At 40.4% G+C, this 15,421-nt stretch overlaps 1 protein-coding gene across 1 annotated transcript in view; it reads left to right on the top strand.

Annotated features, from left to right (window-relative positions):
- The window catches only part of LOC117547086 (corticotropin-releasing factor receptor 1), a 93,209-nt gene that overhangs the window by 38,016 nt on the left and 39,772 nt on the right, over nt 1-15,421 (top strand). The window lies entirely within an intron of this gene.

Genomic DNA, 15,421 nt, shown 5'->3' with positions numbered 1-15,421 from the left:
CTGATGGTCAGCCGATTCGTACTTGTAATTTTTTCTATCTATAACCAATCAGATGTCTCCTCAATTCTAAGCCAATCACATGAGTGCGCCCCCACGAGGGTAGATTTCTTGCGTTCATGACGTAGCGCTTCATGTACGCATTTTGCGCAGTCCGGAGCTGACAGGTCCATGGAGCCTGCCTGCAGGCGCTAATGTCAAGACACCTCCACTCTCAGTACAGCGCCACTTTCCGAACAGGAAATGCACGCAAATACAAGCCTTTATATTATTAAGGTACAGCGCTACTTCCCGAACCATTGATGAATGCTTGTGTACACAAACACGGCAGGCAAAACCGTTTTAAATGTGTGTTTCCTGTGTGGCGAATACAGCTGCTTTATTTATGTCTGTATGAAGTTGTTGTGAGTGTGGAGGGAGCAGCTACAGGTTAGCTTAGCCTAATCGATCAGTGCACTACGAAGCCAGTGCTAGACAGTGAACTGTCAACGGGGGGAGCCCCGCCGGTCATTATCGGCTCTTAATAGTTTGATCGGTGCTCTCTATAAAGGCCGATCAGGAGAGCTGGATCTGATCGATATGGACATAAAGGCGAGTGAAGTATAACCGGACGCGAGAGAGAGATCAGATCAGCTGCTGAGTCTGATGGAGACAGCAGCTCTGCATAATCACCTGATGCTCCGCCCTCTGTTTAGCGAGCTGACCGGACAGCGCAAAATGCGTACATGAAGCGCTATGTCATGAACGCAAGAAATCATACCCTCGTGGGAGCGCGCTCATGTGATTGGCTTAGAATGAAGGAGACATCTGATTGGCTATAGATAGAAACAATTACTCAAAAAACCCACACACGAATGCACAGCGATCCGTGCACAGAAAGCGGTTTGTGTTTGCAGGTGCAGAGGTTTTAAACGGAAAACAAATATGTGTGGATCAAAAATACATATGTAAAACTTTTTTCTGTATTTGGATTTTATTTACATGTATATGAAACGGAACACATTTGTGTGTGCATTGAAAAACACAAGTGTGGATCCTTTTGCGGATCATGAAATACAAGTGTGAATCCTTCTGTGTGCATGTGTGTATTATGAGACTGTTCTGAGCCCATAACCTAATGTGAAAACAACATAAGGTTGTGTGAGTGTCCCTATTCACAAAAATGCTATACAGCAAACTCTTAACAGCACAAATTGTTCTGATGAAGCTCAGTGAGCAGCCAACGGAGGGGCGCTTACAGAAAAACACATTCTCAATCAGTTTGTTATTATTATTAGTTTTCACTTTTAGCCATTCGAACAGCGTAGCTCCGTGGGTCGTTTATCTCACCGTATGCGGAATGGATTACTAAATGTGATTTAGACTAAATTGACTTTGCATGGGACTAATACATTATCATTAGAGGTGATTCTCTTTTTTTACATGTAAAATCTTAACATTTTAATTTGTAAAGTTATAAAATATATGTAATGGAATATAATATATATATATAATATTTTCCTTTGAAATGTAGTGGAGAAATATAAGGCAGCATACATTGAAATACTTACTATTCTTGGTTTTCTTTTTACTTATTGTTAAAGATTGCAAAACACATTGACAAGCTTCTTAAACATATAAATAAAAATAATTTCGAAATAAATTAAAATAATAATAATAATTTCATAAATAAATACATAAGTAAGGACATAAATAAATATAATATTAATCAACAATAAATAAATAGACATAATAGTCATAATGTTTATACTATACTTATATTATTAAGTATTATTAAGACTTAAGGTCGTGCATATAATGATTAATTGTGTATTCACCCCAAATTACTCGCAACTGCAAGTACCTACCACGTCTGCTTCTCTGCTCATTTTGACACATTCTAGCTACAAAAATGTTTTCAACCAGACGCACATGTTAAATATTATCAATTTTTATAGGAAACATTCCAGTTTGTTTTACAGTTATAAATCAGAGGTTTTGTTGAGGTGTTGAAAGCCTTTGAATTAAAGAATTGCTTGACAGGCCAGAGTCTTCTCCACAAAGAATGTGAGGGCTGAAAAAGCGATGACCAACTCGTTTCCACTCCATTTAATTTCTAACTGATTCACTGCCACCAGGAGAAAAGGTTACCATTAATCCCTGTGTTTCTATTGTACTGAGCTTATCCATTTGAAAGCTTTCTTAATTATTAGATGACACAGCTCCAAAAACTGGAGTTTGGGTGTAACTCTTCATGAATTAAAGTGTTTTTGACGCATCATGCAGACAGAATTATGGAGGAATATCTGCTCTCAAAGCATCTTTCTATCTGAAAGAGCATGACAGCAACTTGTAAGGTTGAGTGCAGCTAGATAGAATCATCTGAAAATATAATACATGTATATCCTGTGTAAAAAGCATCTGTATATATAGAAATGTTTATTGATTGGGATAAACCCCTTGAGATGCACCATCTCGTTTTCAAGGGGGTCCCGCTAAAGACATTTCAGAAACCAATCCATATCTGGGAGGCTGATGTGTATAACTACTGTATATCCTTGGTATTTGTGCCTGCTTCTACTGCTACCACTACTACTAATGCTACATCTCAAAATCAAACTTTTGTGTATGGCACCGTTCATACACAAAAGGTAACACAAAGTGATTCACAAACCCATAAAAACAAAACCCATAAAGAAATACAACAATAAAACACCACATTCATATAAGATCAACTTTTGGAGTTAAACACAAACCAGATGAATCAATAACACAGGACTGAATAAAACAAGAATACTGTAAATAAAGCACAATTAAAAGCTAAATAAAAATAGTATGTTTTGAGTAGTCTCTTAAAAGTATGGACAGGGCCGCCGTTTAGCTCCCATAAACTAGGGCTCAATTATCTGGGGGACCCTGGTTCGAATCCGGCCTGAGACCAAGTGTTATCTCCTCTGTCTCCCCCTTTCAAAACTGTCGCTTAAATAAAGTCACTGGTGACCCAAAATAACTAAAAAGTATGCACATTCTCTGCCGCCCTCAGGTCTTCTGGTAAGCTGTTCCACAGTCATGGGCCGTAATAATAATACAAAATACGCCTCACCATGGGTCTTTGTCTTCGCTTTAGGCATAAGGCCATTGCCAGCAGACCTGAGGGTTCCATAGGTCATAGGTTGAAAGCAATGTGTTGAATGCTAGGACCAAGACCATTAGGAGCTTTAAGAACCAACCAGAGTATTTTCAAATCACTACTACTCCTTTTAATAATAGTCTTGCATAACTTGACCCATGTCCAGAGCACTTTGTCTTAGCTAGCTCCACATATAATCCCTCTGGCATAGTGGAGAAACTCACCTCGGCTCTTTTTATTTGAACCAATCAAAATGATTGTGGGCAGAGCTAAACAGTGCAAATTAGATAGCAGAGATTGCGTAAATGGAGGAGAATGGCTGCCAAAATGTACGCAGCAAATGGCAGGCTTACAGAATAACCATCTGCAGGGAATACTTCAAGAGTAATATGGGTGCAAGTTGGGTAAAGCGCCAACTGCCTCCAGCGAGAAAAAATGTGTGGTTTTATTGGGACTGACTTTTTTAGAAAAAAATAATAATTTTGGATTTATGCATGACATAAACCATCCCGGTTCCTGCTGTTATTTATAGGCTATTTAGTTGTAAACTGGTCTTTCAAATCTGCATGGCTCGCAATGTCAAGTGCCCCGAGTGTGGGAAAACAGAGCATGCACCAAGCCGCATGGGAGAAATGATCCCCCGGGGATTTGTTTCAGAATATTAATCTGAATCTTATTTACACAACAACTAGAACTACAATTATAACACTTGCATACACATTGACATATAGAAAGTTACATGTTTGTTGGATATTCTACATTCTACATATGTGATGAAACAAGTATTTTTCTATTTGAATGATTCTAGGGAATAGAAGAAGAACAAGTTCTATATTTTACTAATGAAAAGAAACAATAAAAAGAAGTCACACAGTTGTTTTATCCCCAGACTAACAAGGTGTCAGTGCTGATCTCAGTAAAGTAAAGGGGACTAGTAGTAGTTGTACTCGTAGTGTTATATACGGACAATACTAAGTGGCTTTAGAGGAAGATAGGGGAGCACGGTGAGAACAGAGTGGGCACTTAAAGGCTGAGTGGATGCTGCTGTCTTCTGATCCAGAGGGAGATTACTGCAGAGTTCAAGTGCCCGAGAGCAAAAGTCAGCTCCCCTTATTATTCCGAGCTGTCGGTACGGAAATAAGCCCGAGATCTGAGATGTATCTCAGCGGCGGATCAATTTCAATGCAAAGAAAAAATCTATGAAAAGATTTCCGAGTGAAAAAGGATCTTAAATTGGATTCTGAAAAGAAGAAGGAGACTGATGTAAATTCCTTGTTTCTGCTCCAGTTACAGATGGCAGGGGTCATAAACTGAACTGAAAACCAGAAATATCAATCTGCTAAGAAACAGACCTAGCCTCATTGAGAACTGCAAAAATAAATGTATGTATGTTAACGCAGGATTTTGGTTTAGGTGAAGCTTATACGCTATTAAATAATGCACTGATAATTTCCTCCATTCATCAATGAATTGTTCTTATTATAAAAATAGAGGAAACAGGGATAAAGCTGACAAAAATACCCAAAGCACAATGTGACTCCTTCACAATGTTTTGTTTTTTCAAACCTCATAATTATAGCAAATGTCACAATTATAAAAAAATATTAAAAAGAATAGAAGTTGAACCATGAAAATGTTAACAGCATATTTTATAAAGTCGCGTATGTTATCAAGGGATTCAATCTGTGAATGCAAACACTAGAAAAAGCTAGCTTTAGGCTACAAATGAAATACATCATTTCATTCAGGAGGGATTTACTCATTTTGATTAAAGAAAATGTTTTGACACAAGATGATAGAAATGTGTATCGTTTTCAGCCACTCCCTCATGATATCACTTATCTTCAGGGGGAGTTGCAGCTGTAGGTAGAAAGGGATGGACCACCCTGGGGTCTAGACACTGGTTGTGATGTTGATGGGGTGGAGAGGAAAGCGATAACGCCTGAAAAGACAGCTGACAGCAGCAGAGAGGAAAATAGATTTAAAGTTTGACAGCAGCACAATGACTGTTGGAGATTGTGGCAGCTGGGGGAGTAAGAGAAACACAATGAATAAACGTAAAGCTTTTTTTTCTGTTTGAACTAACATTGAGCTTCATTTCAGCCCCTAACTGAAAACCCATTCAAGAAACCTATTGACTTTAAAACGAGGGAACCGGAAGTGCAGAAGTGCCTGGTTTTACGACTCAGTCCTGCAGCACTCTATTGTGTCCGAGGATTGAAAGATTCCCTGCCCTGCAGTAGCAGTACTGTGAAGCAGCTCTTCCATGAAGTAGGTGCCAGGCCAGCCTTCTAAAATTAGATTGTGACAAATCCTCGACTTAAAGGGATATTTTGGACGTTTTAAAGCGGGGTTGTGTGAGGTACCTTTATAGTCAATGTTTTACCTAAAGTAGATGCTTTGGACATGCTCCCAGTTGAGAGAAGCAGAGAGGAAAAATGGCATGGAAGAAATGTACTGCTGTGGATAGGGGCAGTAGCAAAACAAATGTCCCCAATAATGATTAATTTAAGTTAATGTTATGTTTAATGAACAAGGTATTATCTCTTGGGAACAAAGATAATAATTTCTGCACACAAAATAATAAATATCACCTTACAGGACTTATGTGGCTCCGTAGGAAACCTTAATTAAATCTCATAAGTGAAAAAACGAATCTTATAGAGGACATATTGCTAATCTTCAGGTTAATATCTGTATTTTGTGCCCCTTCTCTGATGTTTTAATGTTCAAAAAGCTCTTTATTGTTCTCATAATGGCTGTGCTGCAGCACCTCTTTTCACCCTCTGTCTGAAACCAGAGCCCAGTCTGCTCTGATTGGTTAGCTAGCCGGCTCTGTTGGGATTGGTCAACCACTTAGAGATGTCCCGCCCCGTAGCCTATCACAGACAATGTTTTGGTGCACTAGTCAATAGAAGCGGGAGTGTTACATAGTGATGTCACCATGTTACAGAAGTAAACAAAGGACTACAATGGAGGGGAGGGGAGGAGAGAAACTCCCTCTGGAGGGCAGTTTGGGATTGTTGCCTTTGCAGACCATTTACATGCACAACAACATATATAACACACTACAGGAAAGGGAAACCCCAAAAAGCAGAATAGGGCCTCTTTAGTTGGAGCGATCAACATGTGCTCATCATCCAAAGCTCCTCGATATATGTCTTACAGCATGTTGTCAAACATATGCACGGGGGGATGACGTGCGTCCAGGGGGCATTGTCCAGACCGCTCAGCGACTGTTTGGTGACTGGCTCAGCGCTGCACGCCCTCCTCTGGTTTTTGTGACTGCCTGGCATAATGCTCTTTATTGTTGCTCGTCTCTTGCCCCACCCGGAAAGCCCTTTCGCCGTTTGTTCACCAAGCTTGACTTTCCTTTAATGGTCCCCAGAGGGAGGCCGGCAGACTTTCATATGCATGTTTATGCGTGTGTGTGTGTGTGTGTGTGTGTGTTTACGTGGATGCAAATTTCACCGACTGGCTGTGAATTGTCGAATCTTGTGCCAGTCAAAGTGGATAGGGGGAGGGGGGTTAGTGTTATTTAGAGTAGTGCTCACGGTCAGTGTGGTGGCAAAATCCTCACCCTGCCTCACTCTCGTGTGAGCTCATGAGGAATGCAATCCATCGTTTTGTTGAATGAGCTTGAAAGCCACACAGAATTTGATTCATGAGTGGTGGAAAGTACCAATACCAAATTGTAAAAATACTTAGTTTTAATTAAATGTCCTGCTGTCAAAATCTTAAAAGTATTGGCATCAAAATATACTTAAGTACCAAAAGAAAAAGTAGTTATTGTGTGCAATAGCCCATTTCAGAATAAAATATTTCAGAGTCCCTATTATCTCATGAGAGTTCAGGTGAGCATTGGCTTGGATTGGACTCCTTTGTTTACATCCTTGACATAGTGACATCATTTTGTAACGCTCGTGCTTCTATTGACTAGCGCTCCAACACATTGTACGTGATAGGGTAAGGGGCGGGATATTCTGACGCATCCCTTAGCAGTTGACCAATCACAACAGAGCCAGCTAACCGATCAGAGCAGCCTGGGCTCTGGTTTCAGACAGAGGGTGAAAAGAGGTGCTGCAGCACAGGCAGTATGAGAAAAATAAAGAGCTTTTTGAACATTAAAGCATGGAGACATGTCACAGAGTAGAGGCACAAAATACAATAATAAACTTAAAATTCTTATGTGTTTTCTTCAAGTAAAAGTAAAAAAGAATTTGCATCAAAACCAAAGTAGTCATTATGCGTAACAACTAGGGCTGTCAAATTAACGCGTTAATAAAAAAAATTAACGCCACTAATTATTTTAACGCATGTGTATTTTTTTTCCTCGGCCGCCCCGTAGTTTCAGAGCGCATCGAGTTTAAAATACCATCTACAAGCTGATGCTGACATCACTTGCGGTTGCGGCAGACCACACTTCCACGCTCACCGGCAGGCACCGACTGGCCATCGGGAGGACCGGGAGGCGTTTATCGTTTTTCCAACCCAGTTTAGATCCCACTTCTGCATTACGCAAGCATCAACGCGGCGTTACGTCACAGCATCAACCTGGCGTTACATCCCTATGGTTACATCACTGCCTCACGCGGCACACCCGCGAAATCTGAATCTGACAAGCGAAATACCGTCCTTTTAAACGCTGCATAATATACAATATAATAGTGCTTCTTTGTCAATATGACTGACGACCACACTTATGCAGTACTGAGGAATGATAATTCATCATTTAATATTAATTCCTGATGGATATAAGAGGGTACATTAGCAAACATCTGTATATATAGCCTATATTATACAGATATATTTTTTGTTTGTCATGTAACATATTAACATTTTGACATGAATGAAGTACACAGTAATAGTCAAGGTTATATTCAATATTCTGCACTTACACCAGCTGATAAGATATAAAACATTTTAAACGACATTTGAGGATACACATGGCTATTCTGATAAGATATTTAAAACGTCTTTTGTTTGTCCTGAAAACAACATTTGAGGATACACACAGGCTATTTATAGATGATAAAACACCAGTAATACAATCTCAGGACTCATCGATATGGCTTTGATTATAGGATCGTTTACTTTCAGTCAACAAATCCTTTGGAAAGACAAAAACCAACTATTCAATATCCTGCTTTACCGCGACCGCTAAACTGCCGAAGATGAAGTCTATGACGCTATCGCGTAGAGCTACGTCGATCCTTGCGTAATGCGGAAGTGGGCGTGGTTCAATCTAAACTGGGTTGGAAAAACGATAGACGCGACCGGGAGGGTGTGTGTAATGGCCCGTCCACACAGCGGCATGCGTTGAAGCTTCCAACGCTTCTGCCCATTCATTTTGAATGGGGTGACGTCACTTTTAGCCGAACTGCATTTTGGGAAGCGACGTGGAGCGTTGCTGGCGTCAAAAGTTGAGCAATGTTCAACTTTGGACGCCTCGACGGAGGCATCAGCCAATGAAATCCCGTTTATGCAAATCTGCCAGTACAAGCGCTAGCCAATCAAACCGTGTGTATGCTGGGAGAGACTACGCAGGTCATTTCCTCATATTCCAAAAAATGGAGGGAAAATTCATTATAGCGGTAGTGAATCACCCGGTGCTGTATGATCAGTCTCTGTTCATCTACCGGGATACAAACCGGAGGAGCGAGGCATGGAGGGAGGTGGCAGAGACAGTGGGTGAAACTGGTAGGTTTTCGCCTGTTTGGGGATTTTATATCCAGTTTACTTCGTTTTAACATTGCTATTACTTTGTATGTCGGGGGCGGGAGATTCATGTGATTGGTTGTTGGTCGCGTTGCTCGCAAAAAATCCCCAAGCTTCAGATATGCCCACCTCCAAGCGTCAACGCACGCCGCTGTGTGGACGGGCCGTATGTGTGGCACGAGCGAGCGAGAGACCTTACGTGTATTGTTGTTGTTAGCATCTGGTGCTAGCTAGCTGCGCTAACGGATATAAGGAGCTGTTTAAATGAAAACAGAGGAGCGACATTTCGCTGACAACTGCGCCGAGCACTTGACTTTATGCAGGTAGCCAGACAGTGGGACATTGTACGAAAAGTCAGCACACTCAGCACGGATAGTGCGCAACATGATTGCAGCGTCCAGGCAGCTCCCGTTCGAGCATATGCCTTGAGTTGCACATAGCTCCAACGATCACACACACACACACACACACACACACACACACACACACACACACACACACACACACACACACACACACTTTGTATTGTATTATTGTATGAGAGAGGTTCCAGGTTGAATTGAGGCGAATATTTTTAATGTTCAGAGGTTGTTGTGTTTAATATTCATGAGAATATTTGTCATTGTTCAAATGATAATAAACATTTGCATAAAGCATATTTGTCCACTCATATGTTGATAAGAGCATTAAAAACTTGAAAAATATTCCTCTAAGGTACATTTAGAACAGATACAAAATGTGCGATTAATTTGCGATTAATCGCGATTAAATATTTTAATCGACTGACAGCCCTAGTAACAACATATTGAAATACTGAATATTGATGGATTTATGTCTTAATCATAGCGGGTAAAGGTGGAACTAGATTCCTTTGTACGCTGCTGCTGGATATTTTAACCTATAATTATATGTTAATGTTTATTTATTAGTGAATGTTTGTTTTGTATTAGCTATGAATCTGATGTGTGATTTTAATATGAAGTCACATACTGTAAAGTAAAATTACTTATTAATTATAAGCACTTTAAAATGGAACTTGAGTAGATGTTGTTTACTACATTCCACCACTGCTCATGAATGCATGAGGGCGTGTAGACGGGAAACATCAGAGACAGAAAAGACAAAAAAGGAGGATCTAAAAGTGATGTGATGGGCAGGTTTTTCAGTTCTTTCCCAGCAGTAAGTCGGACAAAAAAGTAGATTATTCTCCTCTCTTTAAAGCTGGTTCCAGACACACTGTGCAGGCCTCTGGAAACCTTCGAGGTGTCTCCTGCTGCAGAAGAAAACTGAAGTTAGCCAGAACACACACCCAGCGTGAAAACTGGCAGCGGCCCCCCCTCAGTGTGGACTGCCTGCAATGTCTCAGGAGTTGCTCCAATTTCTACTTTGGTTCATTTAATAAGTTTTTCTTTCAAATGAAAATGAGGTGGCAGAAACTTTCCCAATGTTTTCCAGAGTGCAGGTACTGCTCACCTGAACTCAGATGATTATTGGTGTGGAAGTGTGGGGGTAGATGTGGAAAGTTGCAGTAATATGTCAGGTGTCATAAACGCTCAGCATTTACGAGGTGTTAGTGAAACATTTGCTTGTGGAAGAGACAGAATTCAGCAGGATGTGTTCCCCTTTACCTAGATGGTACAGTATTATTGTAGGCTCACAGTAGGGGAAGAAGTGGAGAAGGAAGTATTGAAGCCCTTAACTTAAGAAAAATACTAATGCCACATGCTATAAAAACATGTATAAGCCAGGATATTAGAACATAACTCATGTCATGTAAGTCAAATCAGAACAATTTACTTAAAGTATTTTTTAAGATGGATTAATCTGCTGATTATTTCATTACATCCACATGAATCCATTGATTGATTAAACACATTGAAATGCTGACACAACTACCCAGAGCCCAAGTTATACCTTTACAATCTTTGTTTTGTCCAACCAAAACTCCAAACCTTAAAAGACGTCCTATCATGCTTTTTGGGGTTTTCCCCTTTCCCCTTTCCTGTATCAGAATCTGAATCTGAAGAAAGTAGGTTAACACATGCCAGGAATTAGACTTTGTATCCCTGCATACAAAGACACAGAAAGAGAAATAGAAGAATTCTATAACAATAGGACTGTTGTGACAGCTATTAAAAAAAACTATTTTAATACTATTATAACAAATTAACAATATTTATATTGTATTTAAAGTGGAGAGCGCTGCACACTGAAATAGTGTGTGGGTTTGTGTGCATGTAAATGGTCTGCAAAGGCTAAAATCCTACAGTTCCCACCAGAGGGAGTTTCTCTCTCTGGTTTCAGACGAAAAGATGCCAATAGAAGCGCCAGTGTTACAAAGTGATGTCACAATGTTACTAAAGTACAAAATAGCCCAATCACGACAGGAAAAGGAAAACCCACAAATATTAATAATCTGTATGTAACTGTAACAGATAAATGTCCCAGAGCAGACGTGTTAAACTGGCATTAAATAAAGTATTCAAGTAATTGTACCTCATATTTGTACTAAAGGACAGTATTTGAGTAAATGTACTCGACTTTGCATATTTCTTTCCATTTTCAATCCTGCTGATGAACCGCACAATGTTTTGTGCTGAGGTTAAATAGTTTGCGTCTTGATTTTGTCCAGGCTTTACTGCAAACACATGGACACTCTATGGACCTTATAGAAAAGAAAATGAACAAGCACTGGCAAGAACATTCAGTGTAAACATATCTAAACTGCTTCACCCCTTTTAAAACAGACCATAAATAGAATTTAAACAAGTATCACATCGTAAAACATGTATTACATCTGCAACAGTACAGAACTTTTAATGTAGCTTTTTACTGCATAAAAAAGTGAACATGTCACGTTACAGCTCAGTCTGTTTTTCTTTACAGTGGTGCATAAAAACCCAAGCACCTAATTTAGTTCGAATAATATCTGTTTTGTTCCCTGCTGGTCCTGGTTTTAATTGCTTTCAGAATAGGAGGAAGATGGTTCTTAGCTGCAGCAATTGATCCGATGTGTCGAGTCGCTAAGTAGGTGTGACTACATTTTGGTCAGCGTATTTGCTTGTTGGGCCCGAAAAGACTGCAGCGTTTCCGCTCCGCTGTGCGATTTCTTTCCACAGAGAGGACCCTCTGAGGACGGACCTTTGTTACTAAGTGGCGCATTTGCAAGGCCGGTATTGTTTGGATATGAAAATAGGATCATTTTAGCTCCAGGGCTATGAGGGGTGCCCCAATTCCATCCGTGTGTACCTAGAGAGCTCCTGTTTCCAGGGGGAGGATCAAGCACCTGGCACAGTTCAGAAGCAACAATGGCTGGTCACTAAGCAGAAATTAAACCTGATATGTTATGTAACCTGCAACATTGAAACCACCAGGGGACGGTTACATTAAGAAATATATTCCGTTACAAATAGTAGTTACCTGTAAAAATGTGTTTAATGTATTTTATTTTAGTGTATTATGTACCTAAGAAAAGATTAAACAATATATTTAGTATTATGTGTCCTCTTCTCTAGATTTTATGTATAGGTAAACCTGCCTTTAATTAAGCATATTCAGGAAGTAGCCTATACACCAACGATGAAACACATGAGCACATACTACAGTTTAAAAAATATATTATTAAACCCATATTACACACATATTAAATCAACAATACACCATTATTACCCCATTAGTGCACCAATATGACACTCATAACATCAATATTACACCCATATTACACCTTAATTCACCATTATTACAAGCAAATAACACCAATATTACACCATTTGTACACCCATTAAACACACACATAAAATCAATATTAAACCTATATCACATCTTTTTTATACCCATAAAAGAACAAAATAAAATCTGATCTATTTATACATAATACAATAAATTAAGCTCAGGCACTATTTTATAAACAAATAAGTTCAACTACTGAATTAAAAAAGGAACAAATGTACCAAAGAAAGTGAAAACCATAAAGCAGATTCCGGCAGTAGGCATATAGATTCACATTTATATTAGCCTACATAACAAGAAGAAATACAATCAGATTATTTTACAAAATATGCTCTATTTAGTAACATTGTAATCCTGCTGGCAATCGCCAATCGTCAGAAATGTTACAGTAATCTCATTATGTCTTTCTTTTATGCAGCTGTAGTTACCTTTGTTTGGTATCCTGATTACGTAATCCAAGTACATGTAATCAGTTACTCGCCAAGCCTGAAAAACCACCTTCTAAGGATGCTCTCTGTCCTCTGCTTTTATAGACTCCTGGCAAATCAAAAGTTTGGTAGCAGAGAGTAAATGAATTCAGGACGTATTTTAGGGACCTTGAGCTCGTCACCAATGCAAATGTTACGATTCTTTCAGAAGCTTATTCCCCTATACCTGCAAGAAGACTGCAGGAGAATGCTAATATCTGCCACTGCAGTCTGAGTGAGGTGTCCTGCAACACTTTCTGGGAATGTTTATGTATGAACATTACCGGGACATGAGCACTTTGAAGTGAGAGAGAAAGAAACCCAAGAAACCTTTAGAAACTGGCGCCCGTCCCAAATAAACCAAACGAGCGCTGAACTCATCTCGTTCATTTAGTGAAAGTCACGTTTTTGTGTCAGCTCAGGTCAATCATTAAAGGAAGGTTATTTGCTTCGTTAAAAACAGAGCTGGAGCCGAGACGCAGTTAGTTTAGATTCAAGACTGGAGGCAGGGGGAAAACATGTTTCTTCAAAGGGAACAACTTACCTGCACCTCTATGGCTCACTAATCATTGTGCTCTAAACCGTGTGTAAACATTCATGTTAAAGGTCCCATGTCATGGCCATTTCTACTGATCAGAATTCCATTGTTGAGGTCTACTAGAATAGATTTACACTGTGCAATTTTCCAAAATGACATTGGTTTATCAAACAGCATCTCTGTATAGCATGTGTATTCACTCTCTGTCCTACACGGCTTGTTGGAGCTCCTGCCCCCCCCCCCCCTCTCCCTGTGAGCCCACTGTGCTCTGATTGGTCAGCTCGCCCACTCTGTTCTGATGAGTCCACCACGTTACAGCGGAACATCAGTGATTACGTGTTACAATGGCGTTTGTTAGCAACCAGAAAATGACACCAGTAATGACAAACAGATGAGAATGCTGCGTGGGGTCTGGGTGCCGTGTTGGCGGGACGTTGCGCGGCTCGCTGCTGTGAGGAGCGGACAGTGTGAGCTGGGTTCATTTCCTGCTTGCTGCGTGGGGTCTGCGAGACAGCGAGACATCGCTAATGGACGTGGGAAGGGCTCCACTAGCACCCGCAACCCCAAACAAAACAAAAACCGCGGCGCACCTATGCGCGCCACAGTGTGTGTGTGTGTGTGTGTGTGTGTGTGTGTGTGTGTGTGTGTGTGTGTGTGTGTGTGTGTGTGTGTGTGTGTGTGTGTGTGTGTGTGTGTGTGTGTGTGTGTGTGTGTGTGTGTGTGTGTGTGTGTGTGTGTGTGTGTGTGTGTGTGTGTCAAAATGTCCCGGAGACACATACTGTAGCAAGAACTGCCACCGAGGAGGTTTTCAGTACAAATATTGATATGTGTCACCGCAATGGCATCCGTCCATGACGCAGTCACGAAACTTTACAGGTGTGTCGAGATGAAAATGTTTCCAGTTGATGGTCAGGTTAAACGAAGCAGCCACAGTGTGTTAATATGTATTGAGCTTCAGAAGGTGTGATTATCCGCTTTGGAGCCAGGCGATCTGCTTTCAATTGTCAAACATTTTGCCTCTCACATGTTATAACCACAAAGGTCACAGGCTTTGCTTGATGACGCAGCTGGAAACAACTAACAGCAAATATAATACTGCCAATATATGTTCTCTGGGCGTTAAATCCACTTTAACGTGCTTCAGCTGTAAAACACCCTCATGCATACTGACAGCAAACACGATCAGAAGAAACGACAGAGACATTCATGACATTTACTCTAAGTCATAAAGTGGCAAAGTATACCGTCTATTTGTATACGGTAGTTCAGCAGTATATCACCATTCTTCTGTCAAAGTGTAAGGTCGATGTGTCGATTTCAATGTAATTAAAGGGCTGTCAAACGATTACAAATTTTAATCAGATTAATCACAGCTTAAAAATTAATTAATCATGATTAATCACCATTCGAACTATGTCCAAAATATGCCATTTCTTTATGTATATTGTTGTGGGAATGGAAAGATAAATGAAAGAAGGCGGATATATCCATTTAACATACAGTATCTATGTTTATTATAAAAAAATGCTGTGTGTCAAAATGAAAGACAGCCCACACACCTATCAGTCATCAAACCGTGGGGTCTTAATTCATTACGTGTTTTTTTTTATCAACGGGGGAGTAGCCTACTTCAGGAAAGTCGACGGGGGGGGCGGCGGCGGCGGCCAGTGGAGTAGGCTTCTTCGTGACCACAGAGTGTGAACGTTGTGATCAGCTGTTTTAGCGCAGTTCTCCAGTGAAGGGGGGGAGTCTCCCTCCGCAGCCGGTTGGCGTAGTTTTGGCACAATTCCGTTGTACAGAGACCGACGTTAAAACCAGTTAAGCCCGAAGGTCCCCCCAGTGGACCCCTCCCACAGTTTTTTT

Source organism: Gymnodraco acuticeps, unplaced genomic scaffold, assembly GCF_902827175.1.
Source record: "Gymnodraco acuticeps unplaced genomic scaffold, fGymAcu1.1, whole genome shotgun sequence".
NCBI lineage: Eukaryota > Metazoa > Chordata > Actinopteri > Perciformes > Bathydraconidae > Gymnodraco > Gymnodraco acuticeps.
This window is presented reverse-complemented; position numbering and strand designations above follow the sequence as displayed.